The sequence below is a fragment of the Marmota flaviventris genome, chromosome 3 (assembly GCF_047511675.1).
Source record: "Marmota flaviventris isolate mMarFla1 chromosome 3, mMarFla1.hap1, whole genome shotgun sequence".
Taxonomy (NCBI): domain Eukaryota; kingdom Metazoa; phylum Chordata; class Mammalia; order Rodentia; family Sciuridae; genus Marmota; species Marmota flaviventris.
In genome coordinates, this window is record NC_092500.1 from 30,806,224 (window position 1) to 30,833,973 (window position 27,750).

Genomic DNA, 27,750 nt, shown 5'->3' on the forward strand with positions numbered 1-27,750 from the left:
GTAGGAAGTTGAATATATAGATAAGGAGTTTCAGTGAGTACTCAAGTTTGGGGCCAGATTTGAAAGTAGTAAGTATATGAATGGTAATTAAATCCATTTGTTGATTCAATTAATATTTAAATGTTTACTCTGTGCAGAGCCCTGTTCTGGGCACTGGAGATTTAACAGTGAAAAAAATTACTCATTGCAGCTTGCATTTTTATTGATGATCAATTTTTTCTGCTAAAGTTTTTTTATTATAATATATATGTAATACCCAGTAATTGAAAAAGATAATCAGATAAAAATCATCAAATATAAAGAATCTTGAAATGATGACTGATAAAATTGATATAGTTTTTGTTGTGTAGAACATTGCTCAAGCAGCGATAGAACGTTTTGTTTTGTTTTTCCAGTACAATTGGAACTGTTTCAGCTTTTGCCAGGGGAGCTTTAGGTTGTTGTTTGAATCTTCTCACCATGACCTTACCAGTGTTGGACAACTTCCTTGTTAAGTAATATGATAAAATATTTCAAAATCTTCCTGTATACTCTCTGTCCCAGACATTTTGTTTTGTTTTAGTGAAATGGTATTTTTGAATGAAACTCTGGATGGAAAAGGGTTACTGTTCTTTGGTTAGTAATGATTTTGACCCCTTTTTATTAGACTAAACTAGGCACTATTTTTAAAGGTAAATTCAATAAAAGTCCCTACTGTATCTTCCAATTTAAAATCAAGGCTAGCGTTTTACTTAGCCCCTTCTATCTAATACCTAAACCCACTTCTTCCTATTCTAAGGATGACAATCCTCACTTTGAGAGCACAGGGATAATTGAATGAGACCATCACACATATAGAATAGCACCCAAACAAACACTCACTAACAAAATGCTCTGGTTCTACCAATGTGAGAGTCTTAATATTATTTTTTAAAATGGTAAAAAATAGGGAGAAGGGTCAGGTTAAACATTTACCTTGCCTTTCCAATATTGTATCATTGAACAGTTAATTTATAGAGAAGGCTAAGTTTTTTTTTTTTTTCAAACAGAAATGTTCTAAGAAAAATGAAGGAATAATAAAGCTGAAATATTATCTCTTCCCTCCTTCTCCCTTTCTCACCAATCCCCACTAATGATCAACACCCTGAGCATCAATAACAGCTTATAAAATTAAAAGATAGATACAGTGTATCTCCTGGTAGGAAAATATTCCTTTATCAAGGAGTCATGCATAAAACAAATCTGAATCTGGTCATTCCTTAGATCTAACAACAGGAACAATAGAAAATGTGGGAGCCTTCTAATGACAACATAGAGATGCCATTAGCAAAATCTAGATGGAGAGAAACTTTGAAGATCTCTAAAGATTGAATGACTCAGTCTTTTTTATTATTACCTATTAATTATACAGAATAATGAGTTTCATTGTGGCATATTCGTACATGCATATAACATACTTTAATTATATCTACCCTCCATTACCCTTCCTTCCCCCCATCCCCCTCCACCATTCCTTCCTCTTATCTAATAATGATTCAGTCTGACTTATAAATATCAAGAGAATAAAATGGAGACACTATTGATTAAAACAGACTTATGAGACTCATCAAATTCAGTGTGCTAAACTGGCAAAGAAGGGGAAAGAATTGAAGAATTATCTTGGGTTTTCTTTGGAACAAACACAAGAGTAGACTTTCTCCTCCCTGTTCCTGGCCACAGCACCTGCCTTCTGTCACTTGTCAGCATATATTTTGTTTTTTGGCATGCATTTTGAACACTGAATTAACTCCATGGAGTTTTTTTCTTTTTTCCCAGTTGATGAAGACTTCATAATGCTAATCTGCTCTTAATGATAACAATGATGGTAATAATAGCATGACAAGTTTCTTGAGTGCTTCTCATGTGCAAGGAGCTGTGTATTATCTCTTTGACTGTCCAAGAGATGTTAATGGAGGTTCTTTGTTATTCCCATAGTACAGATGAGGAAACAGAGGCTTTGAGAAGTTGGGTGATCCCACAGCCAATATCAAGCTAGAGACATACAACTGAGAACATGATTCCCTGCCCAGGAAGGCTACCTTCTCAAGTATTTAATTAACAATAAATGTAAAGGAAAAGATTGCCTTTTTGGTTACATGCTCTCCGACACCATAAATATAGTCAAGAAATTCCCTAGCCTCTAATATGAATGATATGAATAGGAAATACAATGAAACAGGCACCCCTTTCAGCTGAGGGATCCGTGACTTTCATGTAGACTGGAGTTCTGCTTTAAATGGTTTGCCATTTCAGGATTGCTTCAGGGATCCTGGTGGTAGCGAGGAATGTTTTAGTCTAATAATATTAACCTGAATATATAAAATGTGCTATCTAGGGACCTAATGTACTTTTGCATTAGAGAATAAGAAAGGGGAAAAAAATTAAAAACTAGAGCAGAGAGGTAGAAAGGTGAAGAGGAAAATAGGTTATGGAAATGAGAAGTCAGATTGGGAAATAAGCTTGATGAATAATTAGTGAGAGGAGGGGGTAGGTGTAAAGTTGGGCTTACTTTGCAAATTGCATACTACATGGAACTTGGAAAGATACCGCAAGCTGTAAAAAGTTTTGTTTTTTTCAGATCATTAATGAAACCATTTAAACACTGGTAATGTGTTTTAGAAGCCTGGGAGGCCACTGCACAGGTGAGATAAAGACATTTGTCTTATGCCTATTTAACACCTGACCTCTGGGTTTTGGCATTCAACTATGGCTCACAGGGAATCATTTGGACGATACTGGCAATTATCTCAGACTCTGCCCTATTCAGCACACATCAGAATTTGTCAATATTGTATCAAGAACCTGTTGTCATGGAGGGGGACTTAGAAAATGAGAATAAATTAGAATCACTGATCTCCAACAGCTTTTCTTGAATCTGTGAGCCAGCTATCCCTGGGAGTACAGTTGGTAAATGGAAGCTTAGGCTGTGTATTAAATCATACCTAGGTGTGCTTTGAAATGGTACCTACATGTTCTTTGGACCCTTTTAAAATTTTGTTTTAATTAGATTGAATATTAATTCTTATATTGAGTGCATGAATTATAGATAATGTTAGCAAACTAACTGTGACAACATTTTGAGCACCGAAAATACTAGCTTAGGTAAACTTTAAGATATGAATGAGAATGACCAAGGGTGAAATGGGACTATTAATTCAAAACTCAAATAATGCTAATTGAAATCTCTTTTCACATGGGCCACATAAATCACATCCCTGAGTCCTACCCCTCTGTCATACATTCCAGTTTTTACTGATATCTTTGGTTATAGGTCTGATTGCTTAAAAATTCATAGCCCAGAGATGAAGAGGTTGTGTTTTTCTCACCTCTCTCTACTCTTCTACCAATAATTCGGCATTTATTAAAAGATGATGTGATATGATAGTTTCCGTAGGGGACTTGATTTATTTTTGGCCTTGAGTGCTCTCCACCCCACCCCTGCCACACACACCACACACACCAAAGATGAAGAATATTATGATTTGGATATGAGGGGTGTCCCCCAAAAAGCTCATATGTGAGACATGTTAAGAAAGTATAGAGGTGAAATGATTGGGTTATGAGAGCCTTAACCCAATCAGTGAATTAATCCCCTGATGAGATTCACTGATTGGTAACTGGAGGTGGGTCCCTGAAGGTATAACTTGGGGTACATGTTTTGTATCTGGCAAGTAGAGTCTCTCTGCTTCCTGATTGTTGTGTGAGCTGCTTCCTTCTACCACGCTTTTCCGCCATGTTGTTTTGCCTCACCTGGAGCCCCTAGGAATAGAGTTGGCTGTCTATGAACTGAGACCTCTGACATGAATCCCCAATTAAATTTTTCTCCTCAAAAATTGTTCTTCTTGTTGGTTCTTTTAGTCAAAGCAATGAAAAATCTGACTAAAACAGAGAAGTAGAATCGACGGCTTCTGGAATACTATGGTAGTTGTTTACATACCAGTTTGTGTTCTTGGTTTATGGACCCAATAACCTCATGGAATAACAAGGCAAATTGAATACCTTAGGGGCCCAATAAATGTAGTTTGTGATTTTATCAAACGTAGGCACTATTCTTAGAATGCTGTATCCAAACACATAAAGTTCATCTCAGGTAGTCACTGTTTTCCCTTGGCTCTGACTTGAGCCTTGTCTACTTGGATTGTTCTACAGAACAACAGGGCCCCACCCTGAAGTCCAGCAGCTCATATAGGATTTCCTCTCTGCAAGGTCAGAAATCGTTGCATTTGCTATTGTGGTAATTTATTATGTTAAAACTCCTCCACCCCATAAACAAGATAATTTAAAACACATTGACGTAAAATAACAAAAGCTATCCCACATAAATAAGTTTCAGAGAGGTTCTTAAAGAGATCTCTGCTTATTTGTGAACCTGAAAGTAATTTTTATATAATTCCTTTACTTTTGTTGTCATTCTCAAAATTATTTAAACATTTAATATATAGACATCTCTGACTCTCATAAAGTATCATCCTGATCACTATATATTCTTCATTCCCATTTGTGTTATAAAATATAAAAATTTTACCAACTCATCTGCTTTAAACTGAGCTGTCTAATATGTTAGCCCCCAGCTACATGGATGACTGAATACTCAAAATGTCACTAGTGTGAGTTGAGATGTGTTATAAGTGGGAAATACATTGCATTACAGGCAGTATAATAAAAGTGTAAAATATTAATTTTTTAATATCGAATATATATTTGGGAGATAATATTTGAGATACATTGAGTTATTACATAAAATTTAATAAATTAGTTTATTTTTTAGATGTTATTAGTAGAATATTTTAAGTTAAATATATGATTCACATATTTCTATTAGAAAACATTTTTATAAACAATACAGATCATTATTGATATGTCATGTCCAAAAGCAGAAAGTTATCAAATCAGACTCTTTAATTAAATGACTTTATTCTGTAAATAGTTTTTAAGGCACAAGACACTGTTTCTATTATTTGCACATTCCTTGAAGACATGCAGTAATATTTTCTAATTACAGTCGATTTTACCTAATGTGTCTTCAATACATATTTCTTCAGCAAATCAATAAATTAATAGAGTAATTCTTTAAAAGTAAAAACCAATTATCAGAAACCTAACAGAATTTACACAACTGTCATTTTTATTTCAAGAACATTTAGTAATATCATTTATTTTATTCAGTAAAATAAGTAAGCTCATATGCTCATAACAAACTGAGTAAACTGTTTACTTTTTGGAAAGGATTTTTGACACTTGCTCCAGATTAGAGAAAGAGTGATTAAAATTCCAATTGAACTTTTCTAGAGCTACACAACAGGAAAAAGCTCTTGATGCTTTATTTTGACATTGGGTGAAAATATCAGAGTAGATGGTATGTACCTAAAAACACAGGAATTATACCTGAATTTTGTTTACCTCTGATATAATTCTGCCTCTCCCTTAATGAAAGAGGAAACTTGAAAAATCACCAGAAAGCTGGTCCCTGGAATTCTATGAGACTGTGAAAGCTGCATTTCTCATTTCTGACTTCATAATATCAGAACTGGAAGAAGTAATAAAGAAAATACTAACAGCTTTGAATGAGATTGTCTGTGACTGGTTATCATGTGACTAGCAGGACCTGCATAATGTTATCTTGACTGGCATGAAAGAAAACTTATGTAATCATCAGGAGGAAGTCTTACAGAATTGGCAGGTATAAAAACATTAAGAAATCAACTGTCGTTTCCCTAGGAACCTAGATGCCCCAATTTCCCCTAGGAACTCGATGCCATCATTGGTAATCTTAGTTGCATTCTTGATGGTATACATATTTCAGTCAGGGAAACCAGACTGATCATTTTCTTAAGGGTCCAGAAAAATGTTTAACTTAAACATGAAAGTACTACTACTCTTCTTCCACCTAAGGTATTCCCTTAATTCCAGTGGCTTCTCACTTGTTCTGTAACACAGGGCACCTTTTAATATTGTTATTGGTGAGTTTGAAGATAGATGCCGAGACTCATTCATTTCATTTCTACCATCTAGTGCCTGGTGTGTACTAGATGTTCAATAAATGGTTGAGGAAGAAAGAGAAGGGGAAGAGGAAGGAAAAGCACCTGAGTGCTTCTTGCCTCTGACTGGAAACACTTTTAAGAAGCATTTTAATGGGAGGAAGGGAAAGGGTGAGGAGGATGGTGGACAGTGGAGAGGTGTGAGAAGTCTCCAGATCCCTATTTTGTTCTGACACGCACATGTGCTTTACACAGGTCACTGGTTATTCTCCCAATTTTCCCCCACCAGTCAAACCCACCTGTAGTTTGAATGAACACATGTTTCTGAGAAATTTTAATATGATTAAATCCCTCTCTTGGCTGAGTTTTCTACATACTGATTCTAGATGAAATTTTCCAGAGTGCACTTGTGAAAATGTAGATAAGCGAAGTACGTCCGTTGTTCATTTGAAGATATAGATAGAATGGGGTTTGGGGGTTTTTGTTTCTGTTTTTCATAGGCTTGTTTGGTTTGGACCTTTTACAAGCATCTTCTTTATATTGAGTATGATGGTATTCTAGGTGTTCTTTCTTTGTCATTTTTTTTTTTTCTCACCAGGCAAACCTGAATGGGACTTTTCAGTTATAAAAAAAATAGACATAGTCTTAAAGATGCATGCAGGACAGATGTTTGTTTTAGATACTCATGCTGGGCTTTCAACATATGCTTGGTTACCATTTCCTTCTCACTCTCTTGAGCTCTTTTCCACTCTTATCAACCACATTCCCATATCTCTGCACCTCTCCCTGTTCTTCCATTAAACCACGACACAGTTTTCCAATGGACCTTTTCACTTATTCATTTAATAAATATTTATCGGATTTCTAGTATGTATAATCAATCACTGTGCTAGTCTAAGCATAGGGGTATGAGCAAGTTACAAATCTTGCCTTCAAGAAGCTTAGCGTCTAATTTGATACAGAGACAAATTGTAATATAGCATGTAAATAATGCATGTAAGCAAATGAGTAAACCAGGTTATCGTTTCTGAGATACCAAAGCAAGGAATTTTTGGTTCTAGAGTATTCCTGGGTTTTCTTCTTTTCAAAGGAAGGACAGAACTTGAACTGGAAATGATAAATCCTTATTTGACCTTGGATTTCAAGTTAGACTTTCTTCCTTCTCCTCTATCTCCTTTTTATGAGAAATGCAGGTGTATGTGTGTGGAGGGATGGCAGCTGGAATTCTACCACTTTGGGCCTCTGCTTAATGGTCAGATTGTGGAACTGGTGAGATGTGGAAAAGGGTATAACATGACAATAGAAAATTAATATTTATTTGCATTTCTATAATTGCTAGAGATGGTGAAAATTTTTTTTCATATATTTGTTGATTGTATATCTTCTTTTGAGAAGCGTCTGTTCAGTTACTTAGCCCATTTATTGATTAGGTTATTTGGGTTTTTTTTTTTTTTTTTTTGGTGTTAAGTTTTTTAAGTTTTTATATATCCCGAGGATTAGTACTCTATTTGAGGTGTGTGTGGCAAAATTTGCTCCAACTTTGTAACCTCTCTCTCCTCATTTTACTGATTGTTTCTTTTGCTAATAAGAAACTTTTTAGTTTGAATCCATCCCATTTATTGATTTTTTATTTTATTTCTTGTGCTTTAGGAGTCTCATTAAGGAAGTCAGGGCCTAATCCTACATGATGAAGATTTGTCCCTACTTTTTCTTCTACTAAGCAAATTTTCTGGTCTAATTCCTAGGTCCTGATCCACTTTGAGTTGAGTTTTGTGCATGATGAGACATAGGGGCTTAATTTCATTTTGCTGCATATGGATTTCCAGTTTTCCCAGCACCATTTGTTGAAGAGGCTATCTTTTCTCCAATGTATGTTTTTGGTACTTTTTTCTAATATGAAATAACTGTATTTATGTGGATTTGTCTCTGTGTCCTCTATTCTGTACTATTGGTCTACAAATCTATTTTGGTGCCAACACCATGCTGCTTTTGTTACTATTGCTCTGACGTATAGTTTAAGTTCTGGCATTGTGATGCTACCTGCTTCCCTCTTCTTGCTAAAGATTGCTTTGGCTATTCTGGGTGTCTTATTTTTCTAGATGAATTTCATGGTTGCTTTTTCTGTTTCTATGAGGAATGTCATTGGGATTTTGGTTAGAATAGTATTAAATCTGCATAGTGCTTTTGGTTGTATGGTCGTTTTGACAATATTAATTCTGCCTATCCAAGAACAAGGGAGATATTTCCATCTTATAAGATCTTCTTTAATTTATTTCTTTAGCATTCTGTAGTTTTCATTGTAGAAGCCTTTTACCTCTTTTGTTAAGTTAATTCCCAAGTATTTTTTTTCAGGCTATTGTAAATAGAGTAGTTTTCCTCATTTCCCTTTCAGAGGATTTGTCACTGATGCACAGAAATGCATTTGATTTATGAGTGTTGATTTTATATCCTGCTACTTTGCTGAATTCATTTATTAGTTCTAGAAGTTTTCTGGTGAAATTTTTTGGATCCTCTAAGTAAATTCAAGTTAAAACTACTCTAAGATTTCATCTAACTCCAGTCAGAATGGCAGTTATTACATGTTATTAAGTGTTGGCAAGGATGTGCAGAAAAAGGCACACTTATACATAGCTGATGGAACTGCAAATTGGTGCGATCAATCTGGAAAGCAGTATGGAGATTCCTTAGAAAACTTGGAATGGATCTACCATTTGAGCCACCTGTCTCACTCTTTGGTTTATACTCAAAGGACATAAAAACTGTATACTACAGTGATGCAGCCACATCAGTGTTTATAGTAGCACAATTCACAGTTGTGGAACGAACATAGATGCCCTTCAATAGATAAATGGATATAGAAACTGTGGTATATATATATATATATATATATATATATATATATATATATATATATATATACACACACACACACACAATGGAATATTACTCAGCATTAAAAGATAACAAAATCATGGCATTTGCAGGTTAATGAATGGAGTTGGAGAATATCATGCTAAGTGAAGTAAGCCAATCCTAAAAAAACCAAAGGCCAAATGTTTTCTCTGATAAGTGGATGCTGATCCATAATGGATTGGGGGGAGCATGGGAGGAATGGAAGAACTTTGAATGGGGCAAAGGGGAGATAGAGGAAGAGAGGGAGCATGTAGGTAGGAAAGATGGTGAAGTGAGATGCACATCATTACCCTAGGTACGTGTATGAAGACACAAATGGTGTGACTCTACTTTTTGCACAACCAGAGAAATGAAAAATTGTACTCCATTTGTGTACTATGAATTTAAATGCATTCTGCTGTCATGTATAATAAATTATAACAAATAAATAAAGAAATAAAATTAATTGGTTTTGAGTAACACCCAAAACATGGAAAACTTGTGTCCTGATTTCTACTTGTAGAATTTCTTTTTAGTGGACCCTGAACCATTCATGGTAACAGGAGATGAGTAGAAAGACCAGTATTGTATAGTTAACAGAAAATATAAAAAAGACTTGATGTTTTCCCACATTTGGGGTATGGATTGAAGAAGTCCTCATATGTTCCCCTGTATGCAAAGAGGCTCAGGGCACCAAGAAAGGCCTAGTGTAGGAATGAGGAGGTTTCAGAGTGCACATCGGCATGACAAAGTCCTTAGTCCCAGCAGCAGATAGCAGCATGAAATACAAAGATATTGAACAGGACTCTTGTTATGTTTCATTATGAGACTATAATAGCCTATAGAACTGATGGATCACCCATTGGACAGTCAGAAACATCAAATAGATTTTAAAAACACACAAATATATTAATGAACTAACAGTGAAATCAGGAATACAGAGACAAAGCTGTGAATTTTCATTGAGAACATTAGAAAACTGAGTGAATTTGAATTTGAAGGTTAGATGGAGAGTAGACTCCAGAAAAATAAGCAAGTCCCAAGCCATTCCAGGGTGGAGAGACTAATAGAAAGTTCCTTCCTTACCCTTATCACATCCAGGTTCAAACCTCAAATGCCTTCCACATGAACTAGAAATAAATCCATCTGGCCTTCTCTCTTCCCCACAAGGAGAATGTGAAGAAGTTGTCTTTCTCAAATGTTGAATGGAATGGAAGGGAGAATTCTCTGCTGCTGACTTAAAATCATAAACTCACCCCTCACCTAGTTTGTCTAGAAGTCACAGCAATAGATTGTGCTTGCCAAAAATCTAAACATCAGAATTTATTTTAAAGTGGGTCAAGTTCCTGGTTGGAGCAAACACAAATCCTCTCCATCAGAATAGCTTTACTGCAGGTCTCGCATGAATTTCCAAGAATTAAAAATTCAAAAAAGGCACAAGGAAAGAAGACACTATAAATAAGAACTAGCTGAAATAACTGAGCAGAATCAGACCTGCAACCATTCTTAGTGACTGCAATTATCAGAAAAAAAAAATACAAAATGCTTATGTTTTGAGGCATCTGGTTCTTGGTTTAAAAACCTATGTGTAATTTCTTAGGCCTGACCAAAGACAACTACAAAGTCTACTACCTGACGGGCCACGCAGGGAGAGCTGCCATCCCTGGGTCAGACTTGGGGCATGGCCAGTACACTTCAGTCTCTGATGCAAATTGCAGTTAGGACCTCAGGCCCCCTGGCTAGTAATGTTCTTTCATATATTTGCATTCCCAGCCCCTTCATTCCCAGATGTCTTTATTTGAGGCCTTGGTGGAGGTCTTCAGGTGCCTTGTGGAGATCTCTGTGGAGAAGAGAAGGGATACTGAAGACCCTTTCTTTACTCTGACTCAGGATCCAGTGCTTTTCCACTCTCAGCCCAAAGTCCATAAAGCTGATAAAGCCTGTTGTTCCAGGCCCCTCAACAGTGAGACCACTCTTACCATGTGCTGATCTACTTGACTCTCCACCATAGACCATTCCACAGGAAAAAATGGGGCAGGGAGGGTGGGAGCTTCTTCCAGTTTTAGACTTTTGTTTATACCATCCCATAAAATTATTAAAGGTGTAAATTCCTCATTTTGGGCTGACTGCTTTAATTGGCTATTCTAGCTGATAGTTCAGCTTTCTGACAGTTCAACTAAGTTTCAGTTATCTTCAGAATGTTTTAGTAAAAAGGAATTATAAAGCACAGTGAAGCAGAAGGAATATTTTAAGAGGCTGATTTGAGAAGGAATCAACCAGAATAACTAGAAATAAAAGAGATAATAATGGAAATTTAAAAATTAATATGCCAATACATCACAATTTAACTGCATAACATCAAATACAAAAAGAAGATTTTAAAAACCTCTAGAGAGAAGACAGAATCTCTCCAAAGTAAGGCTGGATGACAGATGTTCTCGGGAACAATAGTGAAAGCAAAAGGCAGTCAAAGTGCCTTCCATAAGCTATAAAAAGTGTACATCTAAAACTTAAATCCAGAATTCTACATTCTGCATAGCTATAGAAAAAGGATATTTTAATAAATATAACCCAAGTTTTTCTAACAGAGCTGCAATATTCTACAGGCTGTTCTTCAGGCACAAGGAAGGGAATTTCAAAAAGCAAGCAGGAAAGGCAAGGAGAATCACAAACCAATAGAAAAAAAAATTGAATAAGTAAGTGTAAACAGTATTAACTATTCAAAACAGGAATAAGAAGGTGTGTAGACCAACAGTGCTGTTTCTTTCTTCCTGGGCACTTAGATAGCAGTTCCTGTCCTTCCTCTGAACCGGGATTAAGAAGCATGGGGAGTTTGGGACTGAGTCCTCACAACAGACCTGTGAACAGACAATGCATCTTACCAGTCTGATGCTGCTGAGCGGGTGGGTGGCTCACTTTGTCTCTCTCCCATCTATGTGGTTGGAAGTCAATTCAGAAACAGTTCAGTTTACAAATGGAGGCTCCTGCCAGGTGTGGTGGTGCACGCCAGTAACCAGAGACTTTGGAGGCTGAGGCAGGAGGAATTACAAATTGGAAGCTAGTTGGGGCCATTTAGCATGACCCAAAATAGAATGTAGCTCAGTGGTAGAGTGTCCCTGAGTTCAATCCCCAGTACCAAAAACAACAACAAAAACAAATGCTCCCTCCCCCAAATAAAACCCCAACTAAAACAATAACAACAAAAAAGAAACCAAAGTGGAAAGAAGGAAGGAAGAAAGTTAGTTTACCTGAATCCCTGAAATACCATGTGGGAGGGGGTTTGCCAAACAGAGTTATACCTAACCCAATGCAGATTGTAACAAAATTAAGAAATTAAGTTTTGTTTCATTAACCCCTTGAGCATTATCTTTGTGGCTACTCATATAACCAGACAATCGATATTAACAAATAAAAACCAAGATAGAATTAAAATACAAAACAATAGACTTGGAATTGGAAGAAGGAAACTTAGGTATTAGTCAGATGGAGAATAAACTATTGATTCTTTAGACTTTCGTGAGTGAATTTGTTAAGATTTCTGTCATATAAATAGAATGTGTAATGGTCAAAGAAATAGAAAATAAAAAAATTAAATGTCAAGGAGTACTTAGTTTTTCCAAAAGAAGAGAAAAAGAAGAAAAAGCAAGAATAGCAAATGCAAGACAAATACACAATACAAAGTTGTTGCCAGAAGTCATTAAAGTGTATCAGTTATTATTAAAAAAACAAGAAAAAAAGGTGGGCTGTGGTGGTACACACCTGTCATCCCAGAGGCTTGGAAGTCTGAAGCAGGAGGATTCAGAGTTCAAAGCCAGCCTCAGCAAAAGCGAGGCACTGAGCAACTCAGTGAGACCTTGTCTCTAAAAAAAACCACAAAATAGAGCTGGGGATGTGGCTCAGTGGTGCCCTGAGTTCAATCTATGTTACCAAAAGATAAAAAATAAATAAATAAAAAAATAAATACCCCCCCCCCAAAAAAAAAAAAAAACCCTCAAGTGGAGTGTAAAAAATGATCTAAAGAAGAGCACTCTTAAAAAAAAAAAGGTGCAGAAAATTTGGTAGAAAGGATTGTAGACTTGAAAATAAAAGATTGAAAAAGAAATAAAAATAGAAGAAAGATCTAGCAATTTTAATATAAGCAGAGTAGATTTTAAAGAAAAGACATTATTAGAGAAAAACAATGTCATTAAATTGAAAAACCTTTCAGTTTTCCATGGAGATATTAAAATTCAAAGCTGTTATTAGTAGCAGAACCTCAAAATAACTTTATGATATTGTACAACTACAAAGTGAGACAGATAAATCATCCACTAGAGAGTCATTGTTGGAGCTTAGTAATGATGGATAAAGAAGGAGAAAAGTATATAAAAGATACAAACATCAAAGCTATTGTTTTTAATTTAATAGAAATGTGTTGAAAACTACATGCAAAAACTGAGAACATGCCTTCTTTTCTTCCTGCACTTGTGAAATCTATTGAAATTGACTCCAATTGTACTCTCCTTAAAGTTTCAATAAGTTTCAAAGGATTAGAATAGTATGGACCAACTTTCTTATTAAGTTGCAATCAAATTAGAAGTTAAAAAAATAACTAGAACTATCCCAATATTTGGACATTAGGAAATTCACTTTAAATTAGACATGGGACAAAAATGGAAATGGAAATTAGAAAATATTTAGAACTGAATGGCTTAAACCATTAGAACATATTACATATTAACTTGTAGAATACAATTAACGGATCTCCCCAGAGAAAATGTCAATTTTTTTTTCTCTTAAGAAAAATACTGAATTAAGCATCTTTTCAGCCAGTTTTGCTGTGGTAATGTGCAGCATCTTAGTGCCTTACAATGATAATTGTTCATTTCCTTTTCATATAACATGTAAAGATGGGCCCCTACTAAACATGATTTGACTGATGATTTTTTTTTAATTTACAGTGATGTGAAAGCCATATACATTCACTAGAAATGGTTCTTTGAATTTGATCTTTTCCAAGGCTAGCAATTTGTGTATCTTTGTTGTATTAAGCAATGGAGGCTCCTAGTCCTCCGTGTATCATGAGGGTAAACTGAGACAGTATGCTGTGTTGCTAAGCTGGAATGCTCTGTAGTTTAGGTATATTAAGTGCATTTTTGACTGAAGATATTTTCAACTTATGGTGGGTTTATCAGCTGCACATCTGTAGATGGGAGTCAGTCACTGATCTGCCCCAGTGTTGTTCTGCCCTGCACTGTGGGTCTTCTCATTCCAGGACCCAGGCTGAAGGAGTTTCTGCAGAGACCAGTCTATTCTTGTACTTAAGGGCAAGGTGAAGACCAAGAGAACTAGTGGAAACTCATTTGTACCTTAAGCTTCTATTAAAAACTGTCTCACTGTCAAAGAAGGTTATGCCCAAGCCCGAAGTCAAAGTTTGACATGTATTAAAGGAAATACATTCACTGTCTGCTACCTGTTATCTGATTATTAAAATTCATTTTCCTTCTGCAATCAAAATATATTTACTCCTAACCATGAGAATGTTACCTTTAATATCTTGTTTCAATCTTGTCATCAATTTCAAAAGTTAGGGTTTCATGATGGTCTTTCTCTTACATGAGGATGTAGAGATCTATCAAACAAAAAAGCATTTCTCTCAAAGATATGGTCATGGGATTGTGAAGAGTAACTTCAACCCTTGGAAAAAGGATAAGAAATGTTACTTGATTAGGCCTTATTTTGCTAGGTCTACTGTTTTCCTGGTGCTAAATTATTCTCTCTGGAAGAGCAGTCATTTCTATTATCCTTCTTGGCTATATCACAGAAATGTATTGAATACCGAGCATCTTGGGAGCTGATCTTGCTTAGCTGACTCCTTCCTTCTAGAGAGCTGAGGTCTGAAAGTTGTTTTACGCTTAATACTTAGAGGCTCTTTTAATCCAAAAGTTTTGGAACTTTGGCATTATAACTGCTTATATTTGTGGGGTTCTAAAAATGATTTTATTTCAGTAAAAATATGAAAATAATTATATTCTCCTGTTCTTTGGAGATGTGCTTTTCTCTCAAGACTTATATAGATAATGTGAACTAGGAGTCTTCAAGAAAATATTTGAGAATTCCTGCTACTAAGCCTTTTTGTCCAAAGACTGGTATGATTTTCTAGAAGTCAGTTTAAACCATTCTGTGTTTTTAACAAAGGATATGAAGGACAATGCCTTTTACTTGAGCATGTATCTTAATCTGAGCTTTTGTTGTTCAGAGCATTTATTTTCTATTGATTGGTAATAGGGATTGAACTCAGGGGCGCTACTGAGCCACATCCCCAGTTCTTTTTATTTTTTATTTTAAGATAAGGTCTCACTGCATTGGTTAGGGTCTTTCTGAGTTGCTGAGGCTGCCTTTGAACTTGTGATCCTTCTGCTTTAGCCTCCAGAGATGCTGGTATTACAGGTGTGTGCCACTGCACCTTACTCTATTTATTTTTTACTGATTCGAAACAGTTCTGTTTTCTAACTCTTCAATCCTGAGAATGGTTGTTTAATTTATGTCTTTCCTGCTTACAAAGCAGCCCAATTCTTTCCTGAGCTCACTTGACAATTTCAGAGGAAAAGGAATAATGCAGTAATGTTAGTGACATTCTGTTTGGAAACCTGTTCTCCCAAAGCCACTCTTTAACAAGAAGATAGATTATCTACTTCCCACGTCATTGGAGATGACCCTTTGCTAAATATTTTGCCATTGTCAACCACAGATCACCATCTTCCCAGCGTTCAATAATAGTTTGTGACTAGTCTCTTAGCCTCAAAGTCAACACACAGATTTCCAAAGGTTTGTTATAGGAGTGCTTCACTTCAAGATAGCAATATCTGTTTTTGTCAATTTTGCTATGGTAACAAATGAGTTCAAAAGCTTTGTGATTATGATAACAAAATTCGATCTCTTGCTCATTGTTACATAGAATCCTGGTTCTGCTATAATTCTGCTACAGGTTTTTGGGTGGTCTCTGCTCCACTGTCTTCCCATTCTGTGACCCAGGCTGAGAGTCCTGCTTTTGTGCCAAGAAGCCCAAATGTCTCTTAAAGGTTCTGCCCAGAACTGGAAGTAAAAGAACTGCCATCCTTTCCCTTTCGCTCACGTTCCATTATCCAAAGGAGGTTCCAGGGCTGAGACCACAATAATGGGCAGAGAAGTACAGTCATTTTTGTAAGAAGGGTGATATGAATTTAGTATATGATCCCATCTTGAAAAATTTGAAGAGAACAACACAATAACCCACCATCTAAAAATGGAAAGAAAGATTTTTAAAAATATGAGAAATAAATGTAACAAACAAACAAACAAAAAACACACCAAAAATTATTTACCAGACTAAATCTTTTCAAAAAGAACAAGTAAAAGTGAGAAACTTCTGGCAAGCTTGGTCAAGTCAAATGAAAGAGAGGAAAACAAAAAAAATGTTAAGAATGACAGAGAGGCTATATATCCAGAGATGTAGCCAAGATTGCAAAGAAATAAGGGAATCATATGAATAACTGAAATGGAAAAGTTAACATAGAGAACTAACTCTATAGAAATATGTGACTAATCATTACTCATAAAAAATGTGAACACCTGGATGATACTATAAAGAAATGGAATCAGTGATTAAAAATACTAGACCCAGTCAATTAAAACAAAAGATCCAGATGGTCTCACAGGCAAATTTATTAAACATTCAAGGAACAAATGCTTTAATCTTAGACAAAATATGGTAGAGAAAAAGAGATGCCAAAGATTAAGAAGCTTCTGTTGGTCTCAGTGAGGGTTTTTCTAAGAATGATTAGCATATAGGACAGCAAACTGAAGCATAGACCCACCCTGAATGTGGGCTACACAGAAGCTTGGATGGAACAAAAAGTTGGAAGAACAAGGAAGCAGTAGCAGATACAAGTTTGATACTTCTTGAACAGGTTCTTGATTGCTGCTGGATCACCTGAGGGTGTCAGACTTCAGCTCCTTCATTCTTGCAAAGTAGACTTTGCCCAGTTACTCTCCAGGGAGTTTACAGGCCTTCAGTCCCTGGCTGGGCTGCATCACTGATCCCTTTTATTCTGAGGCGTCAGCTTCTTGACAGAGCAGCTATTGGTTCCTCCAGCTCTTCACCCTGTAGACAGCCATTGTGGGGCTGCTCACCTTCTGGTTGTGTAAGCCAATCTAAAAAATCTTAACTCCCCTTTTTATAATCATATATATATGATTATAAAATCATATATATGAATATATAAAACCAATAGAATATATGTATAAAATCATATATATTACATATATATGATATACACATGTACATGATATATACATATGCATCATATTACATATATATGATTTTATACATATATTCTATTGGTTCTGTTTCTCTAGAGAATCCTAATACAGACATGTAAGTCATTGGTAATATATACATAGTTGCAATTGCATGAGAAGTCCCATAAAGTTGAGTTCAGGATGATACTGCAGCACATTAGGAAGCTGTTCCCTGTCAGGCTTGGGTATTGAATTAGAAATAGGTAGGTAGGGAAAGCCTCCTGGACCTAAAAGATAAGGAGTATTTCATTAGCGGAATTTTCAACCAGAACAAAGAGGGATATATGGATATACGTGGTGCCATGTTTTTTCATGAGCTAGAGTGATAATCCTTTAAAAAGGCACATTTTGGCCCAAGACAGAGCTGGGCAAAAGGCTCTTTGAGATTCCCATCTTCATAGCCCTTATCATTATGTATTATCATATTTCCTTATTTGTCTTCCCTTCTAGATTTGGTCTCCTCAAGGACTTCTATCTCTTTTCCTGTGATGCCTAGGCCCAAAGTAAGTGTTAAAAATTTTTAGTAAATTTTGAAACAGTGAAAGAATAATCGAAGGGGAAAAGTGCATTGGTGAGTTGAAAAGATTCAAAAGGAGAAAAATCTGAGAACTTGCAAGAAACCAGTTCAGAAACAGACTGGAGAGAGGAAGTGTCTTAATTCCAACAAAATCCTTTTAGTCTCCACTGAACTATGCTATCTAATCCATCAAAGAGTGGTGCTCTCTTTTAGTAAGCTGCTTCAATTTGTTATTGGTGTATTAATTCTAGGAATCAGTACAGGCTTATCTAAAACATAATCAAAGTCAGGTGTGGTATCACACACCTGTAATACCAGCAATGTGGGAGGCTGAGGCAAGAGGATTGCAAGTTCAAAGGCTCAGCAATTTAGTGAGGCACTAAGCAACTTAGTGAGACTCTTTCTCAAAATAGAAAATAGAAAAGGGCTGGAAATGTGGCTCAGTGGTTAAGCATCCCTGGGTTCAATCCTTGGTAATAATAATAATAATGATAATAATAATAATAATAATAATAATAATAATAATAATAATAATAATAAATTTGGTTATAAGATTTGATTCTACAGAGGTGATCCAAAAAGGAGATATTTTTTCTATCTGGTGTAATAAATTAAATTGTACAGATAAGTGAGTGATTTCTATAACTGAGTTAAATTCATTGCTATGGCATTAGGCAGTGCCTGCTATGTTTTCTTGGTGATATAACCCTGACAAATTAAAAAGCCAAACAGAATACAATTTTGCATTGTGTTCTGGGCTTGCAAAAAGTGATACAATACAACTCCAGGGGTTTGGGGCAAGTACTATAATGAGAGCTTATTACTGGGCTCTAGCTTTGAATGGACCTTGGGTTTTCCTTTTAAGTAGAAGCCTGTATTATAGGACAAAGAGCTTTATCTTTTCTGACGGGAAAGCTAAGAATAACTGTTCTTTATGAGTCATGCAAACACATTCCAAAATGGGCTTTCTTCTATGAAACATCTGTAAGAGCTCTTCCTGTCCTTTCCCACCACCTCAGCCCAGGTAGAGCCAGCAGGCAAAGGATAATGGGCAGGGGTTATTTTTACTCCATTGAATTTCAATAAAGGAAGAAAAAATAATTCACAAGACCAAATAATATTTTAGTTCTCTGTCTTCAGAGACAAATGTGCCCAAGTGTGACCTTTGGTGACAGAAACTGTAGAATTCTTTTTCAGCCTGTAGTTGGTGCCAATTTCTCAGCAATAGAGAGAATTCGAGCTCCCTGATTGGGCCTCATTTCACCATCTTCTGTGAGGAAGATCATTTGAAATTTGGAAAAATGTTTTGACCTGGATGGTGTTCAGATTTCCCTGGGGAGCTCCCTAAAGCTTCATAAATGAATCTAATTTCTTGTATTTACATAATATTGGCCCTTTGGCCTCAAGATACAATGTGAGGATACTGTTTTCACATATTTAAGAATCAGAAAGAAATTTTATTTGTATTAAATAAAATCTTAGATTTTTCTAATAAAAGTTTACTAGAGAGAATTGGGAAAAAATGGATGGGAGTAGAAGGATAATTTCTTGTGGAGGCGGGGGAACCAGAGATTGAACTCAGGGGCACCTGACCACTGAGCCACATCCTCAGCCCTATTTTGCATGTTTTTATTTAGAGACAGGGTCTCACTGAGTTGCTTAGTGCCTTGCTTTTGCTGAGGCTGGCTTTGAACTCGTGTCCTCCTGCCTCAGCCTCCCGAGCCACTCGAAGGATACTTTTTTGATAGAGTTTTTGGCTGAAGAATTTTGCCAATCAAAGGGCATGGGGGGAGGTTGTCCATGATGGGACAGTGGATTTTTATCTCCAGCACACAGTTACAGAGGAGCAGAAAAGGAATGTGGTCTCATTTCACACTTTACAGCAACCATTTTCTTTGCTTACAGTTAACTTTCTGCTGAGCTTACAGGTCGGATGTAATATTGTGTGGCTGTGCAATTTGGAAGAAAAGTTTGCCGTCCCTTCTGTCCTTGTTAAGATCTGAGAAATAAAAAAGATCCAGAATGCACGTACATGGATTACAAATCAACAACAAAAAGGATCTACTTCTAGTTTACTTCACTTATCCTAGAGAAAATAGAGATTCTCACAGTAAATGTTGCTCCATGAAATAGTAACTGTACAATGTCATAAGAGCTCTCATAAAGTAGATGCTCAGTAATATTTATTGAATGAAGAGAGGAAAAAAAATATTGGTTTATTTTCTAGCCGAATGTCTGTTTCCTTGTGGCTTGACCTCAGAGTGAAACAAATAAAAACCAATCTGGCTAGAATATTGTAGTTTTTTTTTATACCAATTCAGCAAATCAGCAAATTTCCAGCTTCTACTGCATCAAATAACTAACAACAGCTGCTTAATGAATCCTCAAATTAGAGGGCTTTTCCTCCCCCTTTATATCCCAGCATGGGAGAGCTAATGGAGGGCAAAATTTACAAAAATAATTAAAATGATGCCAGCTTTTTACAAGACAGAGGAGGGACTGTGACTAGCAAAGAGTACAAGGACCAGCAGCTGCAGATGCCAATTTGAAGAAGCAACCACCTTTCTCACTCTTAGGAGAGTGGGCTTGTTGTCCGGCAGCAGCCCTTTCACTGATGAAAACCCTCGTAGAAAACCCTGGCAAACGTACCAAACACGAGGAGGCCTTTCCATGGCAGTACCCTGGTTGCCATGATTTCATAACTGGCTCGGGTTCCTCTTTGTTGTGTTCCTGTGCTGCAAAGCAACAGAAGAATCAGAAATATGCCTGCAGGGCTTTTGATGGAGCACAGTTTTTTTTTCCCCCCAGAATTTATTTCTTTTGCCATCTGCATCAAAATAACATTTTTTTTTTTACGTTCAGTTTGAATGCCCTCTCCAATGCACATCAGTTGCTTAACATCTCTCATTTTTCACTTCTCCAACTGCCCCCATGTTTCCCAGCTAAATACATACTTCCTTTGAATCCTTTGTTCTTTTTACTCTTCAGGTTCCTGCCTCCTTTCTGATTCATTCTTATGTGCAACCAAAAGAATAGATAGAAATTTTTTCAACAGCAGGATTATTAAATTATTTTTATGCAAATTTTTAGTTTAGATAGATAGAACCACCTTATAGGGGTCTCTTAATTTCCAGAAGAACTATGATATATGAAAAGTTGGTTGATACTGAATTTCATCATTGCTCCTCTCATGTCACTGCAGTTTCCATTATAAACTTGGGAAAAGGTAACCTTTGCAGAAGATAATCAGTCACAAAGGAAATAATTTTAAAATCAGAAGCAAGCAATTCTCCACTGCCAAAGGGGTATTTTCTTGTTTGAAAATTATTGACATGGTCGTCCAGTCTTCTCAATTAAGTGCTTTGTTAAATAAGCTATGTGTTTCCTTCTCTAAATGCTGGAAGAGATGACATTTTAAATGAAAAAGTATTTCTTGGCTGAAGGGCAGTTCTGGACTTGTGAAGGAATATTCTTTCCTGCTCAGTCAATCACCATTTTAGTCTGACATTTGCATCAATCTGTGCCTAAGGGGTGAGTGAGGTAATGAGTTGTGGGTACAAAATGTACCTCTCATCACTTTAAACAGAGTATTTTCACCTCTGTGCAATAGCTATTTATAGAGCACCTACTGAGCTATGCTATGACCCCAAAATAAAGTGTGCAAAAGTCGTCCTGGTTTAGGGGTGCAGCTCAGTGGTAGAGAACATGCTTTGCTGAGAGCCACGGCTGAGTATTGATTGACAGGCGCCTCTGCCTGTCCGCCTCTGCCGCAACTTTTGAGTTCTCGCACTATTTTGGAGTTCTCGTGGGGATTTCCGGGGATTCCCCGAGAGTTCCCATTGGTTGGGGAAGTGCAGGAGGAGGGATTTCCGGGAGATATAGTTCCGGCTGGGGGTTCCTGGACAAGCCTCCTGGCGCGTTCGGGAGGATTTCCCCGGGAGCTGTGTGAAGTGTTTTTCTGCGTTTTAAAAATAAAGTTTGTTCCTGCTTCAGTGGCTCGTGATTTGTGCCCAGCCAGACTGCGGCAATGCTTAGCATGTGCAAGGTCCTGTGATAAGTCCCCAGCCCTACAAAAATAACTAAATAAATAAACAAAAGGGTTTCTTACCTTCAACAACTAGCTATGCTAAAACATGATAAGCATTTATATCAGTTTCAACTTACAAGGGACAGAAAATGCATAGTAGCTTAGACACAAGTTTATTGGCAGCAAATGAGTAAAAGGTACATGGGCAGGGCTGGCCTCAGTCATGGCTGGATTTAGAGACTCAGCATCAGGTCTGTTGTATTGGCTGTGATCCTTCTGTAGGTTCAATCCCTCCCCAGTTAGACATGATAATAAGATGGTTCCAGAAGCTTTCCCATAATCACATCCTTTTGGGTAGAAAAGAGACAACATCTCTTATGGATAACTGGTGAAAATACCCTGGACTTTCTTCCAATGGGAACGACTTGGCAAATTCCTTTTGTGACGTGAACAAGGAAACAAAGTAGCGTCATGTTGATTATGGAAGCTGTTCACAGAGCCACAGAAGGGGATCTCCTGCTCTGATTGGTCAGTCCTAGGTCATATGCCAAGATTCAGTGATCTAATTGGCTAGATCTGATTTATGTTTTACCTGTGAAGTCAGCAGTAGAGCCCAATTTCTTAGACTGGACAGTTGCTTCCCAAAGGAAATTCACTGTATTTATTAGAAGAAAGAGGAATGGACTAAAATTGGCCCTCCATGGTGTTATACTGAGTAGTTAAAAAGCATATTTGAGTACTTACTATGTTTTGAACATAGTACTAAACACTTAAATGCTTTACCTCATTTATTTCTCTCACCAACTTTATAAGGTGGTTATTGTTTATATTCAAATAATGAAAGTTTCAAAACTTAGGTAGCCTGCCTAAAGTCACACAGAAGGAGGTGGAACCAGGATTTACGCTGTAGCATATTTGGGGTCCTGGGCTGTGAAATCTCATTGCTCTAAATACCAAATAATACAACCTCCACAACTAATACTTGTGGGTACTTAATGTGCTACGGGCCTGAGTGCATTGTGAGCATAGTGCTAAAATCCATGCAAAGCATAGCAGTTTATCTCCCAAGAGAGGCTTTATATAGATAAAGAAGTGGACACAAAACTTGAGCCTCCCCCTTGGCATGAAGAAAGGAGCAAGGCTAGCAAAGTGGTTTGAATAGTGGTGGTGACCGTGCCAGGTCTTAGGGAAGCTGTTTTCAGTAGCAGGGGGCTATCAGAATGTCTGTAGACTCAGAAAGGGCCAAGAGAGGCAGCAATTGATAACGCAAAAGAAAACAGGGAGTTGTTTATGTGGCAAAGGCTCAGGGGAGTGGGAGGGACCGAGATTAAGAGCTTCCAGGAGGTTTTAGCCTTGGATAAGAGGGATACCTTTTCTTTTAAGACAAATGGAAGAAAAGAGGATGGGCCAAAGAAAAATAATAGCTTCTTTGTAAAAGAAAATATCTCTCTTCACATTTGTGCTAAGGCTGCCCAACCCTTTACATGAAATCAGTGGTGTTGCTCCTTTAATTCTGCTGATTCCATCTCCCTCAAGGTCAACCAGGTTTTTGGCTGGCTTTACAGAGTGTTTTCAAAGTATTTATCATATTCCATTATGGAATTCTTATCAAGTTTGTTTGTTTATTTATGAACCTGGCTAGGTATGCTAAAGATGTTACAGTAAATGTCCCCAAAATAACTGGTTCCACCTTATCAGCCAAATTACATTGTTATATTTTGTGCGTATATGAATAAGTAACAACAAATCCCATCACTATGTGCAATTATAATTAACCAATAAAAATGTGGAAAACAAGAAAGAGAAGGAGAAACGAAATCCTCTTTAAATAAAAGAAATAGTTTCACAATATTTTAGAGAATATTGTATAGCTTGTTATTTACAGCTAAACATACAAAAGTTTGTTTCCAAGAAATTGATAGACTAAGCTAACTAGCTACAGTTTGTAATTTAGATATATTGGCAACTGGAAGTAACAACCTATTGCTTCATAATTAATTGACTTGGATCTTTTTAAAATTAATTAGTTGAGAAGTACAAAGATTGATGTGCATGAGGTCCCTGGTGCTCCCATCAGATACCAAGGTCAAGCAAGAGATTATGGCTATTTTTACGTTTCAACTGTCTGCTCAGCAGTAAGTCAACCAGCCAATTATTACTGATGGGCTCCCTAATTGTCTTCTCCAGGTTTGGTTGAGTCTTCCAGTAAATCCACAAACTGTGTTTTCTAAATATTGACCTTGTTTAATTATGGCTTTATTATCCAGTAGGCTTTGTTTTTAAATGCACATCATTATTGAGTATTCAATACATGCCAGCTCCTCCATTGAGACAAAGACTTTATTTCTTTCTTTTGCTCACAAGATCCCTGTGAATTAGGAGTTCAAAGAGATGACCTAACACAATGGTGAAAGCCAAGACTTTCTACATTTAGGTCTTAGCACCATTATTAACTGCTGGGTGACATTATGCAAATTTCTTACCCTTTCTACCTTTCAGTTTCCTCATCAGTAAGATGGTGATAATAATAACATCTTTTTTTTCCCCATAAGCATGTATGGATTAATCAGTCTGTGTAATATTTAGAATAAAACAGGGCTGTCACATATTGTCATGACTTTTCTGCATTGTCACCTGCTGATAACCGTAATATGTATGTTTCTGAGCACTTGCATGCTTTTAAGAATTTTGCATATGTTAATTGATGAAATCCTTCCAAGAATACCATAAAGTAGACATGACATGAATTGAATGAGGGTACTAGTTCACATGAAAACTGACAGCTTGCCTAATGTCACCTAATTACCAGTGAAGGAACCTGAATTTGCTCTCAAAAGTTCTAGCCTCAAAACTTATGCTTTCAACTACTCTTCTGTAGTTGCCAGGTTTTTCTAGTATTCAGACACACTAAAATGCAATCCCTGGAAGGAACATTGTTCTTTTATGACCCTGTCATTACAGGTGTTCTTGGCCTGGAATGCTCTGCTCCCTTGCCCTATTCAGCCCAAATAGTCAACAACAAAGTCACCTCTTCTGAGAAAACTTTCTTGATGCTCTTGTAATAGAGTTGTTTGCATCTTCCCTTGCAGCACCACAGAATCCCAGGCTTTTCTCTTTTATGGCACACTTATATGATACTGTTCGTTTAAAAAAAAAAAAAAAGAAGAATCCATAAATATTTACGAGGTCACCAGTGCTTTTCCCTGAGTCCCTTTCCTCACTGAACTTGCATTCTCCCCAAGGAAGACAGACTTCAGAACTTTGGAGAAATAAAAGTTTTAAGACAATTCCCAATGTTCAGAATGACTTTTGGAGAAGATACGAGTTAGTGCAGACAAAACCTGAGTGTGCTGCTTTAACTAGGTGTTTGGAGATGAGACTTGAGTATTGGGAAGTAGCCAGACATTACAAGATAAGCAGGGACAGCATTTCAAGGCGGAGGACCAACAAATACAAAGTCCTTTCCTTGAGATCAAGGTTGCTGCATTTAACCATTATTTATTTACATGTTTTATCTCCTTGCTTAAATTGTGGATTCTTTAGAGCTAGACCTGTGTCCCATCTGTCTTTGAACCCCTGTTGTGTTCAGTGTATTTCCTGGACAATGTTCTATGATGACCAATTGCTTGTCTAAATAGTTGACACAGTAAATTGTTATCCAAGGTTTCTTATCCTCCTTTCTCTTCCTTCTGTGTTTTTCATCTTGTTGTTATTCTGAAATCAGCTCTGTGTTTCTGTTTTTCCTTTCTAGTCCGTTCTCCACATCTATGTTTTCATTTGGAGCTACCTGCTCCCACATGAATTTCTCTTGTCCTTTGAGCTTTTATGTTACTGTGGGCAATTCCGTCCTGAGCTGCAGGGTTCTAGCCGTTGATAGGGTCTTGGGATAGGGAACAAAGCAGCTCAGACATCTTTTTCTTCCCTTTTTCTCCCTACCTTCTTTCACAGACCCTGAAAAAGTCTTTCTATTTGGGGTCTGACACCAAAGCTAAAAGTATACCCAGGTGACTGAGACCTTTTTTTTTTTTTCTTTAGGCAAATGAGTGACAATTGGTTCTCATTTTAGCTATGTTGTGGGTGCTGGCTTTGGCAAAGGGGCTACCTTCATGTTTGCTGCTCACCCCGGGAAAAATTTTATTGCTTAATTGCGCTTAGAGATTGAAGTTAGAGAAAAAAAAAATATTACAAAAAAGCAAAAAGGAATGGCCGATTTTACTAGCTAACTATAAAGGATTTCTACAGTTTCTTTTCTTCCATATGACAGAGAAAAGAAGCAAAGGCTGGGCCTTTGTTTTGCAGGGGAGCTTTCATCTGCTCCCCAGGAGTTTATACTGCTATTCAGGAGGAAAAGATAGCTGAGGCTGAGCTCAAACCTCCCCTGGTGCCTTAAAGGCCATCTCTTTTAGTGGCTGACTCACTGAGCCTACAAATCAGAATTTAATCAGCTCCCCCCCCACCCCCCCACCCCGCCCTTAACACCTTTTTTTTGATTCTTGTCTTTCAGAGTGGGTTCTACCTGTAAAGTGTTTGAAATTAATTTTGAAAATATAAGATTATTGTATCAGATTAACACCAGATTTTTCTTGCCTGTGATCATTCTTGAGATGCCAGCCAAGGTGACCTAATTCCCCTGCCCTTCTTCCCAGACACGACAGGGATTTCTGTAGAGCCACCTTCATTCCACAGCTACAAATACAACTCAGCCCAATGACCTTTTGTTGTAAAAGGAAACCTGGGGCTTTTTCAGAAGCTATTTTTCACTGTTGGCTTTAGAACTTGTGAAATGCCTTTAGTTATTCTGATATATATATAAAAAAAAAAAAGATCATGGTGTATAGATGTCTTAATCTGTAGGATATTTTCCAGGAATCCAAAGGTAGAAAGGCAGTGATGTGTGGAATTGGGCTCTGGATTCTTACTACCTGGATCAGATACCTGCACCAACACTTCCACCTGGGTCATCTTTGGAAGGTTGTTTAATGCCTCTGCAACTCAGTATTTTTTTCCTATTAAATGAAAATAATGGCTGTCAAGGGCTGGGGAGAGTATATGAGATAATGCATATAAAGCACTAAATGTAGTGTTTCCAATATGGACACTAAGAAAAAGGTGACAATTTTAAATTTTAATTAGTCCCTTATCTGGTGAAGGGCATGCTGTCATTGAGGAGAAAAGTACATCTTATTCTCCATCCTTTAAAGACATTGTGCAATATACAATGCCTGAGACTGTACTTACTGATGTTCACTGTATTGGTCAGAGAGAGTGTGCAATTTCTAATGTGGAGAAAAAGCTAGATCTCACATAGACAATGGGATAATTACCAGGAAGCAGTTGAGAGCATGGGTTCTGGAGACAGAATGTTCAAATTTGAGTTTAGACTTCTTTGCTTATTAGCTATCTGACCATGGACAATTTGCAGTAATTTCTCTGTGCTTTAATTTTCTAATGTTTCAAGTGAGAACAAGAATAGTATTTCCCCATAGAATTGTTAGCATTAAATGACAAAATAAAATGCACATAGGTACTAGCTCATAGTATATGCTCAAGACCTCAAAGATTGGTAGATTTTATTATTACTAACAAAGGTTCATTTCAATTTCATCTGGTCTTTGTTTGTAAAAACTCATTTGTTTTTGACTCTTAATGGGTTTGGGTACAACAGCTTTGTCCTCATCAAACCACTTTTAAGCCAGACATGGTGGTGCACACCTGTAATCCCAGTGACTCAGGAGGTCTAAACAGAAGGATTGCAAGTTTGAGGCCCCCCTGAGCAATTTAGTGAGTCCTTGTCTGAAAATTTAAAAAAAAAATAGAGAGAGACCTGGGACTATAGCTCAATGGTGAAGTGCCCCTGGGTTCAATGCCCAGTACCACAAAACAAAACAGAAAAATAATAAGCAACATTTTTAGTTGCTAAATTGCTTGTTGAGAAATGAATTGACAGAGTTGGAAGAGGCTCTTGAAGTTTTTCAATAGAAACAAAATTTTTAAAAGAC

General features: G+C 36.8%; 1 long non-coding RNA gene across 1 annotated transcript in view; it reads left to right on the forward strand.

The window, feature by feature from the left end:
• LOC139704991 (uncharacterized) overlaps positions 1-27,750 on the forward strand; it is a 123,310-nt gene that overhangs the window by 88,375 nt on the left and 7,185 nt on the right. Inside the window, exon 3 of the long non-coding RNA XR_011706916.1 lies at positions 17,658-17,710. This is a non-coding gene — a long non-coding RNA (uncharacterized lncRNA). The remainder of the gene's footprint in view (positions 1-17,657; positions 17,711-27,750) is intronic.